The following is a 27,208-nucleotide window of genomic DNA, read 5'->3' on the forward strand; positions in this document are numbered from 1 at the left end:
AGCCCTCGCACAGAAATGAAGACCCAACACAGCCAAAAATAAATAAATAAATAAATAAATAAATAAATAAATAAAATCAAAAAAAAAAAAACAACAACAACTTTAAAATCAGTGCAGGAAAACACTGCTATACTAGCGACTCCCTTCCGAGGCCAGCGCCAGTCCTCCCAGAGTAGTTGGATATTAAAATCAATGAGGGGCCACACATCCAAAGGAGAACTAAAAGGGACTAATACTTTTCTAAATGTGAACCAAGTTTTACTACCTGGAAATGCTGCCAAAGCAGCAGCAATAAATCCAACTTGGAAACCTTCCATTCATCAATAAAACACATATTTACCAAGAACCTGCAATAGGTTCAGCAAGTATTGCTCACTTTCTGAACAAGCTACTTGTTCATTAACTGGCTCGTTTTCTTTGGGCAGTGGATCCCCAACCCCTGGGGAAATGACCCAAATGGCTGCAGCCCTAGTGACTCTGCCTTTTTCCAGTACGGACATGTCCCCTACCCATCAGTGGGTCAAAGGGCATCCTCCACCTTGCACATAATAGGCAGGGCACTCGGGGATGAGAAAATAATGGCCAAACTCCTTCCCCCAGAGTCAGTGCCATTGTCTTCTCCCTACACTTGGTGATGCTGCTCCCCCGCAAACAGAGAAAAGAACACCGGACATGAAGATAAAAGGTTCCAGCTCTAAATCAAGCTTTACTGCTTGCAATTTTAGAAAAGGCATTTTGCCTCACTAGATTTGGAGTTTCTCATTTGTAAAATTAGGAGGTTGGCACTGACCTCCATCGTCACTTCCGATGCGATCGTTTTGGGTTCTGGTTAAGCTCTCTGGAGCTTAACTCTCTGGAAACCACCAGAACTTCTCAGTGTCTCTTCTGCTTCTTCTGTGACGCTATCAGCAGAGGAGACACACACACACAAGGGGATGCTGCCCGAATCACACCTGCCACACGGCTACCCCTTATCCACTCGGTCACTGACTTATCTTGGTGGCTTGTGTTTTTATTGACCTTTAAATGTTCGTTTTTGTTCATTTGTTGCGGACCTGATGTGAAAACAGGGGTCAAAATAACTACAGTTCTTCAGATGTGAGGACAGGTAAGTGGAGATGTAGAACACGGGGCCCCGTGTAGGCTTTAGGAATGAGCACCCCAACTATTTGGGTGTGTGAAAAGGGGGCTATTTCATCTAGGTTGTAAAGGGTCATGTGGAGGGGCTTTTTAGACTGGACTTCTGAGAGGAATTATCTTTCTACAGCATTACTGTTCAGAGCTCACAGTTACACATCTTCATCAAACAATGCAGAATTCTACAGGAGTAAATGGTCTGATATTACTAATTCAAATATTATTAAATCTTTTACACAGAATCATACATAGAAGGCAGAACTGCCTCGGGAGTAAGAGGGGAGACTCCAAAAACAGACTGCTTTTCCTCAGATCCCAGTTCTGCTACTTCTTTAGGTGTGCAACCTGGGGTGAGATAGGTTATCTAACCTATGTTGCAGCATCCTCCTCTATACTATAAGCATATACCATTCCATTGGTTTGTATGAGAATAAATGAGCTCATACGTGTACACCCTTACCAAGATGGTACATAGTTAGCCATTATTAACAACAACTGCTGTCACAGGTACATACGATTTCTCTTTATTTTCACAGGCACTACATTTGCTTTAAAATATGTATTGGGTTTATAAGTAAAACGCTAGGTTACCCTTGGCTACTAGAAACATACCTTTAATATTTCCATCCTCTGCTTTCTAAGTTACTAGGTTTGTGAGCTCTGTCCCTTTTCAATACTCAGTGATTGTACATTAAGTTATCTCTACATTACAAGAACAAATGTTTTTATGAAACATTTAAATATTTAAGTTCTGAAAATTATGTATGGGTAGAAAATAGCATTTCCAACTATTTACTGGATAATTTTTTTTTTAGCATTTTAACCACTTTTAAGTGTACATCAGTGGCATTAAGTACATTCACAGTGTTGTGCAGTGTTATCATGGGATAATTTTTTAGAAAGTAAAACTGAAAATATTTATCCAAGCCAACTTACAGCTCACTTGAGATGCAACTAGCTTTTAAAAGGAGTTTTCATAATTATCATTAGGGGCATAACTAGGCTGTTTTCATAGTTGGCATCCCTAAAGCAAATGACTCACTGTCAATTACAGTTTATAGTTATATCTGAACTCTTCTTTTCTCAAGACTGTACAGGTAATCTTGGCAGTTTATCCTTACATATTTTAAAATACTTCTGTACATGAAATATCTCATGTATAGAAGAATTGCTAATCCTCCAATTCACCTCCAATTCCAGATATGCTGACTTGTTTATAGATTATCCCTGTTAAGAATGGTGATAAGCTAAAAAAGTCTCCATCCTAGAAAGCAATAACTCATTCAGTGCTGCGTTAGTATATGCACAGCTGTGCCATTAAACCTCACAGAGCTAATGTAGAGATACTAATAAAGAGTGAAAAAGACTATGCCCTCGGAGGTCGTGCAACACCGTCTTCTAATACCAAAGCCCCAAAGCATGTGAGTCCTTTTGAGTATAGTCTGTTTTGCAGAGGAAGTACCAGATTAAAGCTTGTCAAGGTAAAAAGTGACAGGCGTTAGCTATGCATCAGCAGGATTCTAACCACTGTCCCATCTTGAGAAAGAATGTTATTTTAGAAAGTTAAAGGAACAAAAGAAAATTTACAACATTGTTCCTGGTATGTTGTCTGGCTAATTTTTTCCCAGGGTAACATACAAGGATCCTAGGCCCCCAACAGCTTCTAATGAATGAGTTCTCTAGCAATGATTAGCTAAGATGCTAATGCTTTTACTACAAGCCTCAATAGGGCTTTGATAGGGTTTCCCCCTTGGGCCAGGATTTCCAATGTCAAAGAGATGGCAGGAAAAAGAGAGTGCAGACACACATTCTAACCCTTTCCACAGTCTCACGAGATATTAAAACAGAGGATACACAAAGAATATTCGATTTACTATGGTACTGTCCGCAGTAAAGATGCAAACGCATACTCTCCAAATATGCTAGGAGAACATAGGTGATGCAGCAGCCCCAAAGACGGCTGTTTCACACAGCGGGCAGTTGCCGGCAAGGACAATGGAATTCGCCTTAGGCTCTATCTGGAAAATGTCAAGTGTCCCATCAATCTCCCCAGGGCAAACAGAGACAGGCTTGTATTTAACATCTCACCTACAGGTTGGGGACCTCAGCAGCAGGGGGGATGGCTGCTAAGGTTGACAAATGTCCAGCCCTGAGTAAATTGTACAGCTGTCACAGTAAGTCTCTGAAGATGAGAACTTCTCTTTGAGTCCCCTGGGTGCTAATCATGACCCATTGGGGGTAAGTCCCAGTGAAGGCCCCTCCTGGGGAGGCTACTAGCTCAGCTAAGCATCTCCCAACTGTGTGGATTTTTAATAAGGGGATGCTGTGACCATGTACCTAGCCTTTAGCTGATCAGCAAGCAAAAAGTCTTAGAATGAGAAGGAGAATAAGGGTCTTCAAAGAAGCCCTGTGGCCCCTCCTAAACTCTCTTGCCTAAATAGCCAGGATTACTTTGCTCTTGGTGTCAGAAACATCGTTGAAGCTCTGTTCTCTTCAAGGGAGTGGGTGGGAGGGAAGAAAAGAGCAAGTATGCTTCATTTCACAGTGTATTTAGGAGGAAAACATGTTTCTGAAAGCCCGTTTAGGGCTCAGAGCTCTCCTGAAAAACGGTTGGTGGGGCCTTGTTGCTCAGCTGGTCACTCACCCCCTAGGTCAACAATAATCAGAAGTAAACGCCACACCAGAAAAACCTTTCCCCTTGATTCCTGACATGTGTCACAGATGAGGTGGGATCAGGAAAGGCTGGCCCACACCCTTCTGATGACAAACGGGGGCAGAGCAAGCCGGGTGTGGAGGAGAGGCAGAGGAACGCACGGCCCTATTTTACTGGGGGGAGAAGAGAGGGTGGGGAAGGGACAGGCCATGTTAAAATATGGAGCTTTTGCTCTCCACCAACTCACTGGCGACAGGCTCTTCCCCCACCACCTATCTTTCAAAATCTTTCTGGATTATTAAACACAGCATGTCAATCCCACAGTCGAACCAGAGCTGGCAACATCCAGCTCTTCACCTTGGCACTCTCGCCAGCAGTGGAAGAACCCAAGATGTTTCCAGTCCGCGCGTTTAATCTGCCGCCGCACAACATAAACAGTCCACAGATGCCCCCGAGCGCAACACCCTGGGAGCAGAGGAGAAAACGCCCGCTTCTGAATGTGCATTTTCAGCTTCTCTCAGTGTCCCCAAACAAAGCAAACGGGTGCCAAAGGATGCTCTAGAGAGAGGAAAGGAAGCGCTCGCGACTCACTCCAGGAAGACAACTGTGGGTCAGGAGACGAGAGGGGGTCACAGACGGCCGAACACCAGGCGCAGTTTCTGTGCAAACAGCTGTTCGAAAACGGACTCGTGGGTCCTGAAGACACTCGGCGTGGGGGACACCGGGGGCCCGATTTCTTTCGCAGTCTGGACGCCCAACCTAGTTGGCGTCCTAGTTCCCTAGAACCTAGTTCCCTAGGTCTCTGCAGTGGCGGGCGGTCCACCGCGTCCTTCCGCCCCCAACCCTCGGCCCGCGTCCCGCCCCAGCCACTCACCAAAGCGCCACCGGCTCGGCCGCACGAAAGGCTCGGAGGGCGCCGCGTCCGTCCGAGTCCCCGGGGAGTCCGCGGGCCGCCAGCCCCAGCGCGTCCTTATCTGGGCGGCTGCGGAAGGGGTGAGAGAGCGGGCGCCGGTGCGAGGCCCAGACAGACGCCCACACGCGCCGCGCAGGCTCTGCGGCGGGGCCGAGGCGCGCGCCGGGGAGGGGCCGCCGCCCGCCGCGCGGGGACACGCGGGGACACGCGGGTCCACGGGGCGGACGCCGGGGCACGGCGGGACCCACTACCTCCCGCGGGCACCGAGCACGCGCGCGTCCTCAGGCAGAAGCTAGTGGAGCGTCAGCCGCACTAGCTCGCCCCTCCCGGAGCCCCGCAGGGATCGCCGGCCCCGCCCCTCGCCTCGAGGGCCCCCGCCTTCCCCGCGGATCCCGGAGGCCCCGCCCCCTTCGCGGGGGCCGCCGAACCTGGCTCTTCCAAGCGGAGTGGGGGGCTCACTAGGGAAGGTGTCACTGTGCTTGAAGCGAAAGGGGGATCTCCCAGTTTGCGGGCTCCGCCCCCTCCTCGAACCTCCGCGGCGACACCTCCCCACGTCTGGGGTCCGGGACCCGAGCGCGGGGGGAGAGAGCCTCACGGCCGCAGTGCGGAGCAGCCAAAAGGAGCGGGGAAGAGCCGGCGAGAAAAACACAGAGGGGAGACTCCTGGTGTTTGGTCGGAGGATTAAACCGAGAGCCCGTTGTCCCCGAGCTGAGGCACCACAGAGGCTGGAGGTGACCCGCCAGCCCACCCACTTCCTCCCTCAACTTCCACAAGCGCAGGGCTCAACTTCTAAGCTGAACTTCGCACGAGCAGAGCGAACGTGCCAGAGCGAGTACCGCCTTGTCCTCGGTCCGCATCACCCGTACGCGGTCCTGGCCAGCCCCGCACCACAGTCAGGAGGGGCAAGTCGTGGCTCCCCCGCTGGCCAGGGACCCGGCGCGGGCGCCCCCACTTGCGCGCTCTTGGACGGGCGGGGATCAAGTGGGAGCTCAGTTTAGCCAAAAGTCCTGGCAGCTAAACCTAAATCAGCCGGCCCAGGTTTAACCCGGAGGCGGCCCGGGACCCGCGCGTCTTCCCCTCAAAGGACGGATGGCTGTCCTCTGCGGCCCAGGGAGTGCAGCCGCCAAAGTCGGGGGAGCTCAAACCTCCCCAGCCTTCCCGGTGAGGCTCGAAGGCAGCCGAGATTCAGTACCACAGCCCTCGTTCCTGACGGATCCCCGCCCCAGCCCTCCGGAGCCGAGGAGTCTCGGTCCCCCGGAGCCCCCGAGCAGCGATCGCCCTGCCTGGGCAGCGCGACTCACTCACCCGCGGCCGGCGCTCCCAGCGCGCGCTCCTCTCTCCCCGCCGCCCGCGGTCTCCCAGCGCTGTCGCCTCCTCCCGGGTCACTGCAGCCCGGGCTGCTTGGGGCCGCGAGGGGGCAGGGCGGCGCGGGGCGGGGCGCGGCCGCTGCCTCAGGTAACAATGCTGCAGACCAGGCTGCTCCCAGCGCCAGCTGCAAAGGGCAGCACGCCCTTTCCATCTCGGCCCTTCCTCCCTCCCACCCTTGAGCGCCAACATCGGCGCTGCGGCGCTCACCTTCACCTGCGCGGGGCCCCGGGGGCCTAGGTGCCGCCACCCGGCAGGCGGCTGCCAGCACCTGAAGGCTGGAGCGGGGCGGCCACCGAGGAAAGTAGGGGCGGCGGCGGGGGTCAGAGATGTACGGACTGTGAAGAAGAGCTAGGTGTCCTCGTGGAACCAGCAAGGGGAGGCGCCAAGCTGGCTCTGAACCGGCAAGTGGCTCCACAAAGGAGCCTCTGCGGCAGCCTCCCCGACACCCTCTCCTGCGCACACGCGCGCGCACACACATGTGCTCACACGCACACTCATGCACGCTCCGCTCAAACCCCACGCGCACACAGGCCACCCTCTGCCCAACACACTCGTTTTTCCCTGGAGCAGGAGGCAGCATCTGGGTGAACTCTCCCAGCCCGCGTGGCCGAGTCCCAGCCGGGCCGGAGGTTCCCAAAGGTCAGCTTCTCCCTGGGACCTGCCATCCTGCAAGTTTGTTACTTTTTTCTTTTCTTTCTTTCTTTCTTTTTTTTTTTTTTTTTAATCTCCTCAGTGATGATGGTAACAGAAACCTTTCAGTTATATATAAAAGAAAAAGTCCACTCCAGGACTGATCACATGAACAGATGCTGTCTGGGAAAGGCTCCTCACAGGAGGAAACCGGGGAATGGTTTTATCGCATCTTTTTTCAAAGTGACTTATGATGCCAGGCAGTGAGAACCGAGAGATCAAAGAAAACCTATCCCCGGAGAACCGACTGATCTGAAATCAGCTGCAGGGGTGGGGAGGCGCCCTCTGCGGGGATGAAGTCATTGCTACCTTTGGCTCTGTGCTCCCAGATAACAGACCAGGGCTTATCCAGCCTCTGGAGCCTGATGACTTCCGCCTCTCCACCCTGGTCCACAGCCCCTGAACTCACAGGACAGAATTCTCAACCTCCACAGGAATAGAAAGAAAAAGAGAAGCTATTAGGGTAAAAACTGAAAACAAACAAACAAAAAACCAAAAAGCAAAATTCTGCCCACCAACAGCCCATTTTTTAGCCATGGACCGGGCTTACACTAACCATCAAGAGAAGTAGATCCAACTAAGACCACGGAAAATCTCAAGGAGTGGGAAGTGTAATAAAAGAGAAAGCCCCATGCTTGGGGAGTTAATATTAACCCCAAAGGAATACTGACTGCACAGGCAAAAGCTAAATGACAGAATATCACAGTGAGGAGCTAATGGCATCCTCTCCTTTTCTTTTATGTCAGTCTCGCCAGATGAGGAGTCTAGAGCCACTGCACACTTCCTGCTTGTCAAGCCCCCCTCCAACCTGGGCTTCCCCACAACGTACTGAGTGTGCATTCTAAAATCAGTCACTTTTTTGAAGGGTCAAGTCCAGTGACCCGTCCCCAGCCCCTCAGCCCCTCAGCCCCTCAGCCCTTTGATGTCCTGCAGCATCCTGGGCTACAGGCCTTCTCTCTGACTCTTCGGCCTCCTCTGCTGACCCTTCTTGCCCTTTGAGGATGGTAACCAGATTCTTCCAACTCTTTATTTCCCATTATCCCATGGGTACTGCCTTCTGACTTCAACCTGAAGGGCCCCAGATTTTGTGGGGCCTGAAGCTTGTGTAACTCATGAGGGAGCTTTTAAAAGAAAAACAATAAAAACTTATATACAAACACAACACCAGCTACGTGCTTTTGGAAGTGTCCGGGGAAAGTTAGAGCCACGAAAACTTGAGCTCCGAGGTAAACCCACTTCTGATTTCACCTCTATGTCAGGGATTCTTGAATCCACATTGTCCCTGTAATGGTTCAAGTCCAAATTCATTGTCCAAAAGTCAACTCCTCTGTCTCTCAAAACTACTACTCTTCCGGCCTGCACCCCTTACTTAAGACCTGACTTTTAAAATTCGAAATCCCAGCTTTCCCTTGGGTTCTTTTCCTCTTTTACATTTTTTATATCCAAGTATTTGCCAAATTTGTTGCTCTTTCCCCAGTAAGATCTCTTCCATCTGTACTTTACATCCACTGCCACTACACATGCCCCGATTAGAGGAAAGGGGAACTGATGTTCATTTGCTGTTGGCTGTGTGTCAGGCATCACACTTGATTCTCACAACCATCCTAGAAGCCCTACCTTCTGTATTGTCTGGCTTAGACAAGTGAAACCGAACTGGTGCATCCACTGCCTCAGCCGTCTTTCTGCCTCTCCCCTCTTCTCCCGACTCTGCTGTCAGGTCAGTGTTTTTAAAAGTCTGATTTCGGGCTTCCCTGGGGGTGCAGTGGTTAAGGATCCGCCTGCCAATGCAGGGGACACGGGTTCGAGCCCTGGTCTGGGAAGATCCCACATGCCTCGGAGCAACTAAGCCCGTGTGCCACAACTACTGAAGCTCGCGCGCCTGGAGCCCGTGCTCCACAACAAGAGAAGCCACTGCAGTGAGAAGCCCACACAGCACAATGAAGAGTAGCCCCCGCTCGCCGAAACTAGAGAAAGCCCGCACGCAGCAACGAAGACCCGATGCAGCAAAAAATAAATAAAATAAATTTAAAGAAAAAAGTCTGATTTCATCACACTACGCACCTGTTCAAGCCTTCTGTAGGTTACGTAGGTGCCTACGGGGAAGGCTGCCTCTGGCAGCATCCTGCCTCCACCTCCACGGTGTGAAGCGCCCCATTTCACTCAGTTTGTAGATGTATTTTTGATGCATTTGCGGGTGGAAGTGAGATCCACATCCTTTTACTCTGCCGTCTTGATTCCCTCCCGTTTCACTCGAGCAGCATTGTGTGCTGCCCCTGAATGTGACATGCTTATTTTGATTCTTCTTTTCGGTGTTGTGCATGTGAGGTGGCCAAGAAGTACTTGAATAGAGCAGAACACAGCTCCCACGTAGAGTCAAGGTCCTGATGCGTTGGATCGGAGGCTGCAAATCCAGAGGACAATTTATTCTTCATTTATTAATTGTGAGCCACACCTTCATCTCACCTAAGATCGTGCTTGGGAGTATACACTACCAAATGTAAAATCGATAGCTAGTGGGAAGCAGCCGCATAGCACAGGGAGATCAGCTCGGTGCTTTGTGTCCACCTAGAGGGGTGGGACAGGGAGGGTGGGAGGGAGATGCAAGAGGGAGGGGATATGGGGATATATGTATATGTATAGCTGATTCACTTTGTTATACAGCAGAAATTAACACACCATTGTAAAGCAATTATACTCCAATAAAGATGTTTAAAAAAAAAAAAAAAAAAAAAGGACCTGCCATTCATCTGTATCCCAGCAACCTGCCAGCCACCCGGTCTTCGAGGAAGGCTGGAGAGACTCCTGAAGCCAAGCCGCCCAAAGTCAGCGCAGCCCTGGAGCTTGTGGCTTGGAGCTGACTGTTGCTGCTACGTCCTCGGCTCCTGAGCCTTGGTCAGTGGCCAGCCCACGCTCCTGCAAGCAAGCCACAGCTCCTGGGAGTGTGCCTGTAGCTCAGAGTGGCCTCCCGGGTGCCGGCTCCAAGCCCTACTGAAGAATTCTGTTTGCAGCTTGCTCCTCCCTCTCCCCAGGCTGTCCCTTCCAGATTGCTCCATTTCCTTTGCCCAGTTCATTTCCTTTCTTCCAGCTTCATCTCCTCAGCCCTGAGAAGCTTTCAGTTTCTCCTACATCAAGCATTTTGGATTTGAATCTGTCATTAGGAGCCACAAAACAAACTTTCAAACCAAAATGAAGCAAATGCCAGGATGCATTCTAAAGACAACCTCACAGTTCTAAGACAGGCTTATTTGCTGAAAGAGTAAGTCTAATCCATGAGCTGACTTCATGGGCCCTCTGGGGACCACAGTGGAAAACTGAAACGAGTCCCCTCTGGCATAGGATTGAGGCATCAAACTCATTTTTATTTTTTTATTTTTTATTTTATTTTATTCTATTTTTTTTAACATCCTTATTGGAGTATAATTGCTTTACAATGGTATGTTAGTTTCTGCTGTATAACAAAGTGAATCAGCTATACATATACATATATCCCCATATCTCCTCCCTCTTGCGTCTCCCTCCCACCCTCCCTATCCCACCCCTCTAGGTGGTCACAAAGCACCGAGCTCATCTCCCTGTGCTATGCGGCTGCTTTCCAATAGCTATTATTTTACCTTTGGTATATATGTCCATGCCACTCTCTCACTTTGTCCCAGCTTACCTTTCCCCTTCCCTGTGTTCTCAAGTCCATTCTCTATGTCTGCATCTTTATTCCTGTCCTGCCCCTGTGTTCTTCAGAACCAATTTTTTTTTTTTTTAGATTCCATATATATGTGTTAGCATATGGTATTTGTTTTTCTCTTTCTGACTTACTTCACTCTGTATGACAGACTCTAGGTCCATCCACCTAACTACAAATAACTCAATTTCATTTCTTTTTATGGTTGAGTAATATTCCATTGTATACATGTGCCACATCTTCTTTATCCATTCATCTGTCGATGGACACTTAGGTTGCTTCCATGTGCTGGCTATTGTAAATAGAGCTGCAATGAACATTGTGGTACATGACTCTTTTTGAATTATGGTTTTCTCAGGGTATATGCCCAGTAGTGGGATTGCTGGGTCATGTGGTAGTTCTATTTTTAGTTTTTTAAGGAACCTCCATACTGTTCTCCATAGTGGCTGTATCAATTTACATTCCCACCAACAGTGCAAGAGGGTTCCCTTTTCTCCACACCCTCTCTAGCATTTGTTGTTTGTAGATTTTTTGATGATGGCCACTCTGACTGGTGTGAGGTGATACCTCACTGTAGTTCTGATTTGCATTTCTCTAATGATTAGTGATGTTGAGCATCCTTTCATATGTTTGTTGGCAATATGCATATCTTCTTTGGAGAAATGTCTATTTAGGTCTTCTGCCCATTTTTGGATTGGGTTGTTTGTTTTTATGATATTGAGCTGCATGAGCTGCTTGTAAATTTTTCAGATTAATCCTTTGTCAGTTGCTTCATTTGCAAATATTTTCTCCCATTCTTTGTCTTTTCATCTTGTTTATGTTTTCCTCTGTTTTGCAAAAGCTTTTAAGTTTCATTAAGTCCCATTTGTGTATTTTTGTTTTTATTTCCATTTCTCTAGGAGGTGGGTCAAAAAGGATCCTGCTGTGATTTATGTCATAGAGTGTTCTGCCTGTGTTTTCCTCTAAGACTTTTATAGTGTCTGGCCTTACATTTAGGTCTCAAATCCATTATGAGTTTATTTTTGTGTATGGTGTTAGGGAGTGTTCTAATTTCATATTTTTACATGTATCTGTCCAGTTTCCCAGCATCACTTATTGAAGAGGCTGTCTTTTCTCCCTTGTATATTCTTGCCTCCTTTCAAAAATGAGTTGACCATATGTGCATGGGTTTATCTCTGGGCTTTCTATCCTGTTCCATTGATCTATATTTCTGTTTTGTGCCAGTACTATACTGTCTTGATTACTGTAGCTTTGTAGTAGTGTCTGAAGTTTGGGAGCCTGATTCCTCCAGCTCTGTTTTTCTTTCTCAAGATTGCTTTGGCTATTTGGGGTCTTTTGTGTTTCCATACAAATCATGAAGTTTTTTCTTCTAGTTCTGTGAAAAATGCCATTGGTAGTTTGATTGGGATTGCACTGAATCTGTAGATTGCATTGGGTAGTATAGTCATTTTCACAATGTTGATTCTTCCAATCCAAGAACATGGTATATCTCTCCATCTGTTTGTATCATCTTTAATTTCTTTCATCAGTGTCTTACAGTTTTCTGCATACAGGTCTTTTGTCTCCTTAGGTAGGTTTATTCCTAGGTATTTTATTCTCTTTGTTGCAATGGTAAATAAGAGTGCTTCCTTAATTTCTCTTTCAGAATTTTCATCAATAATGTATAGGAATGCAAGAGATTTCTGTGCATTAATTTTGTATCCTGCAACTTTACCAGATTCATTGATTAGCTTTAGTAGTTTTCTGGTAGCATCTTTAGGATTCTCTATGTGTAGTATCATGTCATCTGCAAACAGTGACAGCTTTACTTCTTCTTTTCCGACGTGGATTCCTTTTATTTCTTTTTCTTCTCTGATTGCTGCGGCTAAAACTTCCAAAACTATGTTGAATAATAGTGGTGAGAGTGGACAACCTTGTCTTGTTCCTGATCTTAGAGGAAATGGTTTCAGTTTTTCACCATTGAGAACGATGTTGGCTGTGGGTTTGTCATATATGGCTTTTATTATGTTGAGGTAAGTTCCCTCTATGCCTACTTTCTGGAGGGTTTTTTATCATAAATGGGTGTTGAATTTTGTCAAAAGCTTTTTCTGCATCTATTGAGATGATCATATGGTTTTTCTCCTTCAATTTGTTATTATGGTTTATCACACTGATTGATTTGTGTATATTGAAGAATCCTTGCATTCCTGGGATAAACCCCACTTGATCATGGTGTATGATCCTTTTAATGTGTTGTTGGATTCTGTTTGCTAGCATTTTGTTGAGGATTTTTGCATCTATGTTCATCAGTGATCTTGGCCTGTAGTTTTCTTTCTTTGTGACATCTTTGTCTGGTTTTGGTATCAGGGTGATGATCGTCTCGTAGAATGAGTTTGGGAATGTTCCTCCCTCTGCTATGTTTTGGAAGAGTTTGAAAAGGATAGGTGTTAGCTCTTCTCTAAATGTTTGATAGAACTCACCTGTGAAGTCATCTGGTCCTGGGCTTTTGTTTGCTGGAAGATTTTTCATCACAGTTTCAATTTCATTTCTTGTGATTGGTCTGTTCATATTTTCTCTTTCTTCCTGGTTCAGTCTTGGAAGCTTATATCTTTCCAAGAACTTGTCCATTTCTTCCAGGTTGTCCATTTTATTGGCATATAGATGCTTGCAGTAATCTCTCATGATCCTTTGTATTTCTGCAGAGTCAGTTGTTACTTCTCCTTTTTCATTTCTAATTCTGTTGATTTGAGTCTTCTCCCTTTTTTTTTCTTGATGGGTCTGGCTAATGGTCTATCAATTATGTTTATCTTCTCAAAGAACCAGATTTTAATTTTATTGATCTTTGCTATTGTTTACTTCATTTATTTCTGCTCTGCTCTTTATGATTTCTTTCCTTCTGCTAACTTTGGGGTTTTTTTGTTCTTTCTCTAATTGCTTTACGTTGAAGGTTAGGTTGTTTATTTGAGATTTTTCTTGTTTCTTGAGTTAGGATTGTATTGCTATAAACTTCCCTCTTAGAACTGCTTTTGTTGCATCTCATAGGTTTTGGGTAGTCGTGTTTTCATTGTCATTTGTTTCTAGGTATTTTTTGATTTCCTCTTTGATTTCTTCAGTGATCTCTTGGTTATTTAGTAGTGTATTGTTTAGCCTCCATGTGTTTGTGTTTTTATGGTTTTTTTCTTGTAATTGATATCTAGTCTCACAGCGTTGTGGTAGGAAAAGACACTTGATACGATTTCAATTTTCTTAAATTTACCAAGGCTTGTTTTGTGACCCAAGATATGATCTATCCTGGAGAATGTTCCATGAGCACTTGAGAAGAAAGTGTATTCTGTTTTTTTGGATGGAATATCCTATAAATATCAATTAAGTTCATCTTGTTTAATGTATCGTTTAAAGCTTGTGTTTCCTTATTTATTTTCATTTTGGATGATCTGTCCATTGGTGAAAGTGGGGTGTTAAAGTCCCCTACTATGATTATGGTACTGTCGATTTCCCCTTTTATGGCTGTTAGCATTTGCCTTATGTATTGAGGTGCTCCTATGTTGGGTGCGTAAATATTTACAATTGTTATATATTCTTCTTGGATTGAGCCCTTGATCATTATGTAGTGTCCTTCTTTCTCTTTTGTAGCAGTCTTTATTTTGAAATCTGCTTTATCTGATGAGTATTGCTACTCCAGCTTTCTTTTCATTTCCATTTGCATGGAATATCTTTTTCCATCCCCTCACTTTCAAGTCTGTATGTGTCCGTAAGTCTGAAGTGGGTCTCTTGTAGACAGCATATATATGAGTCTTGTTTTTGTATCCATTCAGTCAGTCTATGTCTTTGGTTGGAGCATTTAATCCATTTACATTTAAGGTAGTTATCGATATGTATGTTCCTATTACCATTTTCTTAATTGTTTTGGGTTTGTTATTGTAGGTCTTTTCCTTCTCTTGTGTTTCCTGCCTAGAGAAGTTCCTTTAGCATTTGTTGCAGAGCTGGTTTGGTGGTGCTGAATTCTCTTAGCTTTTGCTTGTCTGTAAAAGTTTTAATTTCTCTGTCAAATCTGAATGAGATCCTTGCTGTGTAGAATAATCTTCGTTGTAGGTTTTTCTTTTCATCACTTTAAATATGTCCTGCCACTCCCTTCTGGCTTGCAGAGTTTCTGCTGAAAAATCAGCTGTTAACCTTATGGGGATTCCCTTGTACGTTATTTGTTGTTTTTCTCTTGCTGCTTTTAATATTTTTCCTTTGTATATAATTTTTTTTTGAATTTTTGAATTTTATTTATTTTTTTATAGAGCAGGTTCTTATTAGTTATCCATTTTATACATATTAGTGTATACATGTCAAGCCCAATCTCCCAATTCATCACACCACCACTACCACCCCCCGCCACTTTCCCTCATTGGTTTCCATACGTTTGTTCTCTGCATCTGTGTCTCCACCTCTGCCCTGGAAACCGGTTCATCTGTATCATTTTTCTAGGTTTCACATATATGTGTTAATATACGATATTTGTTTTCCTCTTTCTGACTTACTTCACTCTGTATGACAGTCTCTAGATGCATCCACATCTCTACAAATGACCCAATTTCTTTCCTTTTTATGGCTGAGTAATATTCTATTGTATATTTGTACCACATCTTCTTTATCCATTAGTCTGTCGGTGGGCATTTAGGTTGCTTCCATGACCTGGTTATTGTAAATAGAGCTGCAATGAACATTGGGGTGCATGTGTCTTTTTGAATTATGGTTTTCTCTGGGTTTATGCCCAGGAGGGGATTGCTGGGTCATATGGTAATTCTATTTTCAGTTTTTTAAGGAACCTCCATACTGTTCTCGATAGTGGATGTATCAATTTACATTCCCACCAACAGTACAAGAGGGTTCCCTTTTCTCCACACCCTCTCCGGCATTTGTTGTTTATAGATTTTCTGATGATGGCCATTCTGACTGGTGTGAGGTGATACCTCATTGTAGTTTTGATTTGCATTTCTCTAATAATTAGTGATGTTGAGCAGCTTTTCATGTGCTTCTTGGCCATCTATATGTCTTCTTTGGAGAAATGTCTCTTTGGGGCTTGTGCCCATTTTTTGGTTGGGTTGTTTGTTTTTTTTCATATTGAGCTGCATGAGCTATTTATATATTTTGGAGATTAATCCTTTGTCCGTTGATTCACTTGCAAATATTTTCTCACATTCTGAGGGTTGTCTTTTCATCTTGTTTGTAGTTTCCTTTGCTTTGCAAAAGCTTTTAAGTTTCATTAGGTCCCATTGTTTATTTTTGTTTTTATTTCCTTTACTCTAGGAGGTGGATCAAAAAAGATCTTGCTGTGATTTATGTCAAAGAGTGTTGTTTCTATGTTTTCCTCTAAGAGTTTTATAGTGTCCGGTCTTACATTTAGGTCTCTAATTCATTTTGAATTTATTTGTGTGTATGGTGTTAGGGAGTGTTCTAATTTCATTCTTTTACATGGAGCTGTCCAGTTTTCCCAGCACCACTTATTGAAGAGACTGTCTTTTCTCCAATGTATATCTCTGCCTGCTTTGTCATAGACTCGTTGACCATAGGTGCGTGGGTTTATCTCTGGTCTTTCTATCCTGTTCCATTGATCTATATTTCTGTTTTTGTGCCAGTACCATATTGCCTTGATTACTGTAGCTTTGTAGTATAGTCTGAAGTCAGGGAGTCTGATTCCTCCAGCTCCATTTTTTCCACTCAAGACTGCTTTGGCTATTCGGGGTCTTTTGTGTCTCCATACAAATTTTAAGATTTTTTGTTCTAGTTCTGTAAAAAATGCCATTGGTAATTTGATAGGGATTGCATTGAATCTGTAGATTGCTTTGGGTAGTATAGCCATTTTCACAATATTGATTCCTCCAAACCAAGAACACGGTATATCTCTCCACCGGTTTGTATCATCTTTAATTTCTTTCATCAGTGTCTTACAATTTTCTGCATGCAGGTCTTTTGGCTCCCTAGGCAGGTTTATTCCTAGGTATTTTATTCTTTTTGTTGCAATGGTAAATGGGAGTGTTCCCTTAATTTCTCTTTCAGATTTTTCATCATTAGTGCATAGGAATGCGAGAGATTTCTGTGCGTTAATTTTGTATCCTGAAACTTTACCAAATTCAGTGATTAGCTCTAGTAGTTTTCTGGTGGCATCTTTAGGAGTCTCTATGTATAGTATCATGTTATCTGCACACAGGACAGTTTTACTTCTTCTTTTCCAATTTGTATTCTTTTATTTCTTTTTCTTCTCTGATTGCTGTGGCTAGGCCTTCCAAAACTGTGTTGAATAATAATGGTGAGAGTGGACATCCTTGTCTTGTTCCTGATCTTAGAGGAAACGCTTTCAGTTTTTCACCATTGAGAATGATGTTTGCTGTGGGCTTGTCATATATGGCCTTTATTATGCTGAGGTAGTTTCCCTCTATGCCCACTTTCTGGAGAGTTTTTATCATAAATGGGTGTTGAATTTTGTCAAAAACTTTTTCTGCATCTATTGAGATGATCATACGGTTTTTATTCTTCAATTTGTTATTATAGTGTATCACATTGATTGATTTGCGTATATTAAAGCATCCTTGCATCCCTGGGATAAATCCTACTTGATCATGGTGTATGATCCTTTTAATGTGTTGTTCGATTCTGTTTGCTAGTATTTTGTTGAGGATTTTTGCATCTGATGAATAATCAGTGATATTGGTCTGTTTTTTTGTAGTATCTTTGTCTGGTTTTGGTATCAGGGTGATGGTGGCCTCATAGAATGAGTTTGGGAGTGTTCCTCCATCTGCTATATTTTGGAAGAGCTTTAGAAGGATGGGTGTTAGCTCTTCTCTAAATGTTTGTTAGAATTCACCTGTGAAGCCATCTGGTCCTGGACTTTTGTTTGTTGGAAGATTTTTAATCACAGTTTCAATTTTGTTACTTGTGATTGGTCTGCTCATATTTTCTATTTCTTCCTGGTTCAGTCTTGGACGGTTATACCTTTCTAAAAATTTGTCCATTTCCTCCAGGTTGTCGATTTCATTGGCATAGAGTTGTTTGTAGTAGTCTCTTAGGATGCTTTGTATTTCTGCAATGTCTGTTGTAACTTTTCCTTTTTCATTTCTAATTCTATTGATTTGAGTCCTCTCCCTCTTTTTCTTGATGAGTCTGGCTAATGGTTTATCAATTTTGTTTATCTTCTCAAAGAACCAGCCTTTAGTTTTATTCATCTTTCCTATTGTTTTCTTTGTTTCTATTTCATTTATTTCTGCTCTGCTCTTTATGATTTCTTTCCTTCTGCTAACATTGGGTTTTGTTTGTTCTCCTTTCTCTAGTTTCTTTAGGTGCAAGGTTAGATGTGTATTTGAGATTCTTCTTGTTTCTTGAGGTAGGCTTGTATTGCTATAAACTTCCCTCTTAGAACTGCTTTTGCTGCATCCCATAGGTTTTGGGTCGTCGTGTTTTCATTATCATTTGTCTCTAGGTATTTTTTGATTTCCTCCTTGATTTCTTCAGTGATCTCTTGGTTACTTAGTAATGCATTGTTTTGCCTTCATGCGTTTGTGTTTTTACGTTTTTTTCGTTGTAACTGATTTCTAATCTCAAAGCATTGTGGTCAGAAAAGATGCTTCATATGATTTCAATGTTCTTCAATTTACTGAGGCTTGATTTGTGACCCAAAATGTGATCTATCCTGGAGAATGTTCCATGTGCACTTGAGAAGAAAGTGTAATCTGCTGTTTTGGGATGGAATGTCCTATAAATATCAATTAAATCTATCTGGTCTAGTGTGTCATTTCAAGCTTGTGTTTCATTATTAATTTTCTGTTTGGATGATCTGTCCATTGGTGTAAGTGAGGTGTTAAAGTCCCCCACTATTATTGTGTTGCTGTCGATTTCCTCTTTTATAGCGGTTAGCAGTTGCCTTATGTATTGAGGTGCTCCTATGTTAGGTGCATATATATTTATAATTGTTGTATCTTCTTCTTGGATTGATCCCTTAATCGTTATGTAGTGTCCTTCCTTGTCTCTTGTAATATTCTTTATTTTAAAGTCTATTTTATCTGATATGAGTATTGCTACTCCAGCTTTCTTTTGATTTCCATTTGCATGGAATATCTTTTTCCATACCCTCACTTTCAGTCTGTATGTGTCCCTAGGTCTGAAATGGGTCTCTAGTAGACAACATATATATGGGTCTTGTTTTTGTATCCATTCAGCAATCCTGTGTCATTTGGTTGGAGCATTTAATCCATTCATATTTAATGTAATTATCGATATGTATGTTCCTATGACCATTTCCTTAATTGTTTTGGGTTTGTTTTCGTAGGTCCTTTTCTTCTCTTGTGTTTCCCACTTAGAGAAGTTCCTTTAGCATTTGTTGTAGAGCTGGTTTGGTGGTGCTGAATTCTTTTAGCTTTTGCTTGTCTGTAAAGCTTTTGATTTCTCCGTGAAATCTGAATGAGATCCTTGCCGGGTAGAGAATCTTGGTTGTAGGTTCTTCCGTTTCATCACTTTAAATATATCATGCCACTCCTTTCTGGCTTGTAGAGTTTCTGCTGAGAAATCAGCTGTTAACCTTATGGGAGTTCCCTTGTATGTTTTTTGTCATTTTTCCCTTGCCGCTTTCAATAATTTTCTTTGTCTTTAATTTTTTTCAAGTTGATTACTATGTGTCTTGGTGTGTTTCTCCTTGGTTTTACCCTGTATGGGACTCTCTGTGGTTCCTGAACTTGATTGACTATTTCCTTTCCCATATTAGGGAAGTTTTTGACTATAATCTCTTCAAATATTTTCTCGGGTCCTTTCTCTCTCTCTTCTCCTTCTGGGACCCCTATAATGCAAATGTTGTTGCGTTTAATGTTGTCCCAGAGGTCTCTTAGGCTGTCTTCATTTCTTTTCCTTCTTTTTTCTTTATTCTGTTTCGTGGCAGAGAATTCCACCATTCTGTCTTCCAGGTCACTTATCTGTTCTTCTGCTTCAGTTATTCTGCTATTGATTCTTTCTAGTGTATTTTTCATTTCAGTTATTGTATTGTTCATCTCTGTTTGTTTGTTCTCTAATTCTTCTAGATGTTTGTTCTTTAATTCTTCTAGGTCTTTGTTAAACATTTCTTGCATCTTCTCGATCTTTGCCTCCATTCTTTTTCCAAGGTCCTGGATCATCTTTACTATCATTATTCTCAATTATTTTTCTGGAAGATTGCCTATCTCTACTTCATTTAGTTGTTTTTTCTGGGGTTTTATCTTATTCCTTCATCAGGTACATAGCCCTCTGCCTTTTCATCTTGTCTATCTTTCTGTGAGTGTCTGTATTTATGTTTTGATAGTTTGATTACTATGTGTCTTGGCATGTTTCTCCTTGGATTTAACCTTTATGGTACTCTCTGTGCCTCCTGGACTTGACTGACTCTTTCGTTTCCCATACTAAGGAAGTTTTCAACTGTAATGTCTTCAAATATTTTCTCAGTCCCTTTCTTTTTCTCTTCTTCTTCTGGGACCCCTATAATTCAAATATTGGTGTATTTAATGTTGTCCCAGAGTCTCTGAGACTGTCCTCAATTCCTTTCATTTTTTTTTCTTTATTCTGCTCTTCAGTAGTTATTTGCACTATTTTATCTTCCAGGTCACTTATCTGTTCTTCTGCCTAGTTATTCTGCTATTGACTCCTTCTAGAGAATTTTTAATTTCATTTATTGTGTTGTTCATCATTGTTTGTTTGCTCTTTAGTTCTTCTAGGTCCTGTTAAACGTTTCTTGTATTTTGTCCAATCTATTTCCAAGATTTTGGATCATCTTTACTATCATTATTCTGAATTCTTTTTCAGGTAGACTGCCTATTTCCTCTCAATTTGTTTGGTTTGGTGGTTTTTACCTTGCTCCTTCATCTGCTGTGTGTTTCTCTGTCTTCTCATTTTCCTTAATTTACTGTGTTTGGGGTCTCCTTTTCGCTGGCTGCACGTTCGTAGTTCCCGTTGTTTTTGGTGTCTGCCCCCAGTGGCTAAGGTTGGTTCATTGGGCTATGTAGGATTCCTGGTAGAGGGGACTGGTGCCTGTGTTTTGGTGGATGAAGCTGGATCTTGTCTTTCTGGTGGGCAGGACCACGTCCGGTGGTGTGTTTTGGGGTGTCTGTGACTTTATTATGATTTTAGGCAGCCTCTCTGCTAATGGGTGGGGTAGTGTTCCTGTCTTGCTAGTTGTTTGGCATAGGGTGTCGAGCACTGTAGCTTGCTCGTTGTTGAGTGGAGCTGGGTCTTAGCGTTGCGATGGAGATCTCTGGGAGAGCTTTCACCATTTGATATTATGTGGAGCCGGGAGGTCTCTGGTGGACCAATGTCCTGAACTCAGCTCTCCCACCTCAGAGGCACAGGCCTGACACCCAGCCGGAGCACCAAGACCCTGTCAGCTACATGGCTCAGAAGAAAAGGGAGAAAAAATGAAAGAAAGAAAGAAAAATAAAATAAAATAAAATAATTAAAATAAAATAATTAAAATAAAAAATTATTTAAAAATATTTAAAAGTAATAAAAAAAAAAGCAAGAAAGAGAGCGCCACCAAACCAAAAACCAAATCCACCCATGATATCAAGTGCTAAAAACTATACAAAAACAAACAAACAAAAAAACGGACAGAGAGAACCCTAGGACAAATGGTAAAAGCAAAGCTATACAGACAAAATCACGCAAAGAAGCATACACATATACACTCACAAAAAGAGAAAAAGGAAGAAAAAATATATATATTTTGGGAATTCTGAGGTCTTCTGCCAGCGCTTAGTAGGTGTTCTGTAGGAGTTGTTCCACATGTGGATAGATGTATTTCTGATGTATTTGTGGGGAGGAAGGTGATCTCCACGTCTTACTCCTCTGCCGTCTTGAAGGTCTCTCCCAAACTCATTTTTAAACGTAGTTTTTTTTGGTTTTTATTTTGGTCTGCTGCACCGTGCAGCTTGTGGCATTTTAGTTCCCCACAAAGGGATCCCGACCTGGGTCCTTGGCAGTAAGAGCATGGAGTCCTAACCGGTGGACTGCCAGGGAATTCCCAAGCTGAATTTTAAATTTTTCTCTCCCTCTTTCTTTCTCTCTGATACAGACTGAGATTTACTTAATCTTTGCTCTTCTGAAAACATATCTCTGATGAGATCCAGTTGTTCAGTAGATTATAGGCTGTGTCTGCTCTTACAGTTGGAAACTGCAAAAGAAACATACTACGAACTCTGTATTTAAACAGACTTGCAGACAAATGGAAAGACTCACCAGCCCTTCTAGCAACAGCCATTTCTAAGAGAAATTGCTAGACCTTGTTTCCTTCAGATAACGAAAGTGTAAAAACAAAATCAGCAGAATTTTTAATGTCACTATGGATGCAGGTTTGCATCCATAGTGACATTACTGGCAAATTGCAGACACTGTATTATTATTATAATTTTCCAAACAACTTTGAACTGACAAAGCGATGTTTTATATTTTCAGGCTAAGAAATTTAAATAGTAAGCTGCCTTTAAATATAGTAAATAATGACTAGGCTTTGATCATTAAGAGGGAGAAACTTTGCTTCTGGATGCTAAGTAGTGATTTCTGAAAGTTTTAAATAGAAAATGTTTCCACACGTGGTGTTGATATCCATGGCAGCATTAATGGCTTTTCCTTTGCCAGAAGTAAATACAGGTACTTTGTCAACAACAGCGCCTGAGTTGTTTGGGGGTAGGAGAGATTACAGACAATCCTTACCCAATGTATAGTACTGAGGTAATTAGACACCCCATGACCCTTGTCCTCACCTATGTTTCCTTAGAGCAAATTGTCCATTTTCTCTTTTTTAAGACGTGTGTGTGTGTGTGTGTGTGTGTTTATGTGTGTGTTTGGAGACAGGGAAGGAAGAGGAGACTAAGGTAAGAGAAAAGCTGTAAGTATCACAGAGTTTTCACCCAGAAAACTTTCAGCTAGGCTTTTTTTTAGTTTACAGTTGGTATAGTGCTTAGAAAATTGGTTGGTATTAATTATAAATGTATGTCTGCCTGTTATAACATTCAAATTCTGAGGAGAAAAATAGCTTTAAAATATAACATGAAAGCGTATCATTTCTTTCCACTACCCATCATCAAAAACAAGTGTGAGGGACTTCCCTGGTGGTGCAGTGGTTAAGACTCCACGCTCCCAATGCAGGGAACACGGGTTCGATCCCAGGTCAGGGAACTAGATCCCACATGCATGCCTCAACTAAGACCCAGTGCAACCAAATAAATAAATAAATAAAAATAAATAAAATATTTAAAAGAAAAAAAAGTGTGAGTCTCAATAAGAGGAATTAAGGTAAAGAGTATGTCAGATGCCAATTTCTTTTGCTACCGGTTCTGTTTCCAAGTTGTTTACCTTCCAAGAAGTTAGAAGAGCAAACAGTAATTTAAAACCATAACACACACAGCATAGGCAGTCCCCAAACAGAAGCCCAGTGAACCAACAATACTGGGATGTGATGGTGTATGTGTGTGTGTGTGTGTCTCTTTGTGTGTGTGTCCCTGGGAAAATACTAAGTTCATGTCTTGTACAAGACTTTGTAGGGCATATGAAGGTGGGAGAAAGGCCATGTTGGTGACTTAGCAATTTGGAAAGCCTTTTTTACTCCCCTGGGAAATTGAGTTTGTACTTAGTTTATGAACAATCCCTTCGCACTAAGCTTCCAGTTTAATAAAAAGGTAAATACTCTGGGTATGATAACAAATAATAAAACCAGCCCATAACAATTAGCATCTTAAAATTTCTCAAGTCAGATTTATAAAAATAATGAAAACGGACCATTTTTGGAGAAAGTAAAGAGGGTGAGCTTTTTGGTGGAAATACCGTTATTCAAGTTTTGACTGGCCTTGGCCACAAAGAGGATCCCTGTCAAAATACTCAGCATCACAATTAGCTGACATTTATATCCCTTTGTGGGCTGACCAGGTTAAAACTGAAAGGGGGTGCATTGGGGTTAAACCCAGGACTTATCTTTACTCCTAACTTGCTGGCTCCCTCCTGAAAAAAGAGGCTCCTGTATTTAACTCGGAGAGGTGGTATTACATATTCAGCCATCTGTATTTTAAAATGGACGAAAAAATTTCCCCTCACATTTCTAAGTTCCTTTTATCTAGTGTTTTTGTGCATATGATCAACTTTGTGTGTTAAAGAGTAAAATTTACCTATACAAATTATTTTTCTATTGGTGGTGATTTCTCAGGACTAGGCTAGAGAAAAGAGCAAATGACTTTTAAAAAAATTTTTCTTGAAACATAGCTGGTTTTCTAAGTAAAACCCTGGACTCACTGCGTACCGTATCCCTTTGCTGAAGGCACGGGTGAATGAATTTCTGAATTTTTGAGTTTTGAATTGTCATGTTTCCTGTGGGATGATTAATGGGCAGTGTTGCTCTGGGTGTCTGGTTTACGATGGGGGCTGGGGGATGCAGGGCAAGCACACAATTAAGCGCAGGACTTTAATTTACCTTATGCAATGGAATTTTTAAAATTTGGAAATGGCTTCACACACACACAAAAGAGGGTGTTTCTCTTTCCAGGAAAATTGAATATCTTCTCACTCTGGATTCGTATTTACTGATACTTCAAGTTTGGGGTCACAAAGACCCATCACACTTGTCATTTTAAGAGGAGTATAAATAAGGAAAAGCAGAGAAAATGCTAGTTGTTCATGCAACTCGTTCCCCTCCTTCATACTCCCCATTATCAGAGATTTGAACATATTTTCTAGCTTTGCATTCTTTCCAAGCATGCCCTTTGCACAGTTGATCTCAATAAGGAGACTAATTTCCAAGGGCCCTACTTGCCTGCTGGGCAGAATCAGGTTAAACCTTGTCTACTGGACGGGAGGGCAGAGGAAGAAATTCTAGCCGGCAGCTCCACTGCACAGGAGCTCATAAAAAAGGGGGCCCTTTGTGATCCCATGCTCATGGTATAGAGTCTACAGAAGTCACTTGATGTTCAAAGACCTTTGTCCTGTGTGACAGGCTGGCTTGAGGCACCATAAAGAAATCAGAGGGGCTGAGAAGGCTGGAACAGGCATAGCAGGAGAAGGGGGAGCCATAGAGATGAGGATTCACCCCCAAATTCTTATTGCCATCAAATTGTTAACAAAAGTCACATGTGTTTCTACTTGGGCCAGAGCTCTGGAGATAACCACCAGTGACATTTTTTGCATGTGTGTGTCTTCCCTGTCAAAGTAAGCTGATTTCTTCATTAGGCTGCAATCATTGAAATCACAATAAAGGACTTTTACCAGAATTGTTTTCAAATTCCAGAAGGCCATTTTTGCAGATTCTAAGGCTTACCCGGGGGACCCTGAAACAGGCATGCACCCCAGTCCTATGTGTCTAGTCCTAATCCACACATTTGAGCAGCTAGGGAACTAGTTATTAATTTTTTTTCCTTTTCAAAAATGGGAGTACTAAAAAAAAAAAAAAAAAATGGGAGTACTCAGGTTGACCTCCAGATGGAAACTAAGTCATATATTCTGACCAACAAGTCTCCCCTGATGACCTAGAAGTTATAGACAAGTTCTGCCTCTTTGTCTAAATACACTCTAGTGCTATTAGATAAAAAAGGAATCAAGCATTCTGATAGATGGACTGGTACCCGGAAAAAAATAGTGTTGATTCAAAGCCTATAAATAAATAACATTGTACTATATTGAACATTTGATTTACGTGAGGGTTAGTTGGACAACACAGATAGGACTGTTTCCCCTGACGGGGCTGCCCTGGCAGGAGGGTAAAATGCACCCCTCTCCACCCAATGCACACGCTCACACAAGACAATCTAATTTGGAGCTGAAGGCTGGCTGCTTCCGCACTCAACCACTAATAAACAGCATGTATTCCCCACACCATGCCTTCTGAGGATTTGCACGGACTTTATCCCTATTAAACCAAAAAGTTTGAGGGCAGGGCCACCTTACTTATCTTCATGTCTCAGCAGTATCTACCCCCAGGGCTCTGACAATGAATGCTGGTTGTCACTGTGTCTGCCAACTAAACTTGGTCCTCATCACTAGCGAATGAGGCCAATGGGCCTCCAGTCCTTCCAAGCTGGAGTCTCCAGCAATGATAATCATCATTACCAGCAAAACCGAATGCCTTTTGTGTGCAAGGCACAGGGAGGGCTACACAAACATTCAAAACAGATCTGCCCTCAAGAAGCTTCTATAATCCAGAAGGGAATCCACCAGACGAGACTCAAGCTCTTTGGAACAGGATATAAGGGCACATGAAGAGAACAGCCAGGTGTCATAACATTTCACAGTGAACTGAAGAAATGTAGGCGTGTACAGGCCAGTCGCGCGAAATATTTCTAAGGACACGCTGATGTCCTGCGTATAGCAGTGCAGCCTGGCGATGCACCAAACAACACCTCCAGCTTTGACACGGTTTGGGAAAAAGAGTGATTGGATTGAGTTCTCTCTTCTGAAATTTGATACAGAGGCTTGAGAATCAAAAAGAGATGGGAATTCCTGATTTCAAACGAAGAGAGGCCCTTGGAAAGACAGTCATCTAGCTCTGCCACTGCTTGGGGAAACTGCTTCCACAGGCCAGGTGTACAAGATCCCAAACAGGCCACCGTGAGGAAAGATGATATTATAATAATGAAAAGTCAGCATACTAGAAATTAAGTTAATCATGAATGAGGTTTTTCTTAATTAATTGGGTGGTTCCAGTTCACTACTAGGGAACAGAAATTCACATAAAAATGAGCTAAAAGGACTAAACAGGCAGAGTTCTTCCTAGAATAGGTCAAGGTCAGTGTTGAGGTCACTGGCAAGGAAGTCTGGAGTAGCTTGGACTGAAGCTACTGTGTCTTCGGGAAAAAAGACTTGTTTTCATTGCTCCAGCCTTGAGCACAAATAGTGACTCCGAAGCTTGAAAACCCGAAGACAGCACAACAGCCGCTTATTATGTCATTGTGTTTTTTTTTAAAGGACAAAGGCAAGTTAGGACTAGAGCCTGCTATGAACCTTTAATACTTTACTTTCCCTTCCCTTGTGAGTTTAGACAAGGTCTCCTACATATATATATATATATATATATATATATATATATATATATATATATATATATACACACACACATATATATATAAAAGTTTTATCATTAGACTTAGCCGCTTTCATTTGCAGTTTCTAACTAATTTCTCTTATTTAATGACTGTCTTAATTGGAGGAAAATGCTGAACTTCACAAAGAAAATGTAGGGAGCTTTTTTTAGATAAAGTTTAGAGAATACGAAGACAGATTATTTTTTTAAAAGGCACACCATGGGAAATCTGAATGACAGATTAAAGGCCTGGCCTTCTCCAGTGGCCAACACCCGTCCAAGAAGGAATTGTTAGACCCACTTCAGGGACTCTCTGACCCTCTTGAGGGTGTTAGTGGAATCAGGTGATGAAAGGCAACATGGACATGCTGACTGGTTTGTTCAGCAAATACTCATGACCGTTTAAACCTACACAGATTTTTTTTTTTCCCCAACTCACTTGATAGTACCAGTGATTATATAGTAACCATTGCCATGGTAAAAACTCAACTCTCAAAACATCGTCTCGGCCTTTTACTGCTTCTATTACTGACGTAAACTAGTTAGAAAATTTTAATCCACAGGATTTTCTTTGTTCTGACCTAAGGTAGGGGTGAGGGAATGAGAAACAGAATTTGAGAACAAAGTAAACATCCGTTATTTATTTGGGGAGTTCTTTAAATATTTAAGTTATTTTATTAATTTAACAAGTGTGAATTAAGGACAACTTGTCCAGCTCTTAAGATATCTTTTCAGACT

General features: G+C 42.6%; 1 protein-coding gene across 3 annotated transcripts in view; it reads right to left on the reverse strand.

Annotated features, from left to right (window-relative positions):
* FHDC1 (FH2 domain containing 1) overlaps positions 1–6,311 on the reverse strand; it is a 38,848-nt gene extending 32,537 nt beyond the window's left edge. The window contains exon 1 of one of the 3 annotated variants that reach the window (XM_061191599.1): positions 6,279–6,311. The gene's annotated coding sequence lies outside the window, so the exon portion shown is untranslated. Of the gene's footprint in view, positions 1–4,664; positions 4,760–6,008; positions 6,085–6,278 lie in introns of those variants that run through there. The other 2 variants (XM_061191597.1, XM_061191598.1) reach the window with 2 other exon arrangements.
* Positions 6,312–27,208: the final 20,897 nt, after the last annotated feature.

This window comes from Eubalaena glacialis, chromosome 5 (assembly GCF_028564815.1).
Source record: "Eubalaena glacialis isolate mEubGla1 chromosome 5, mEubGla1.1.hap2.+ XY, whole genome shotgun sequence".
Classification (NCBI taxonomy): Eukaryota; Metazoa; Chordata; class Mammalia; order Artiodactyla; family Balaenidae; genus Eubalaena; species Eubalaena glacialis.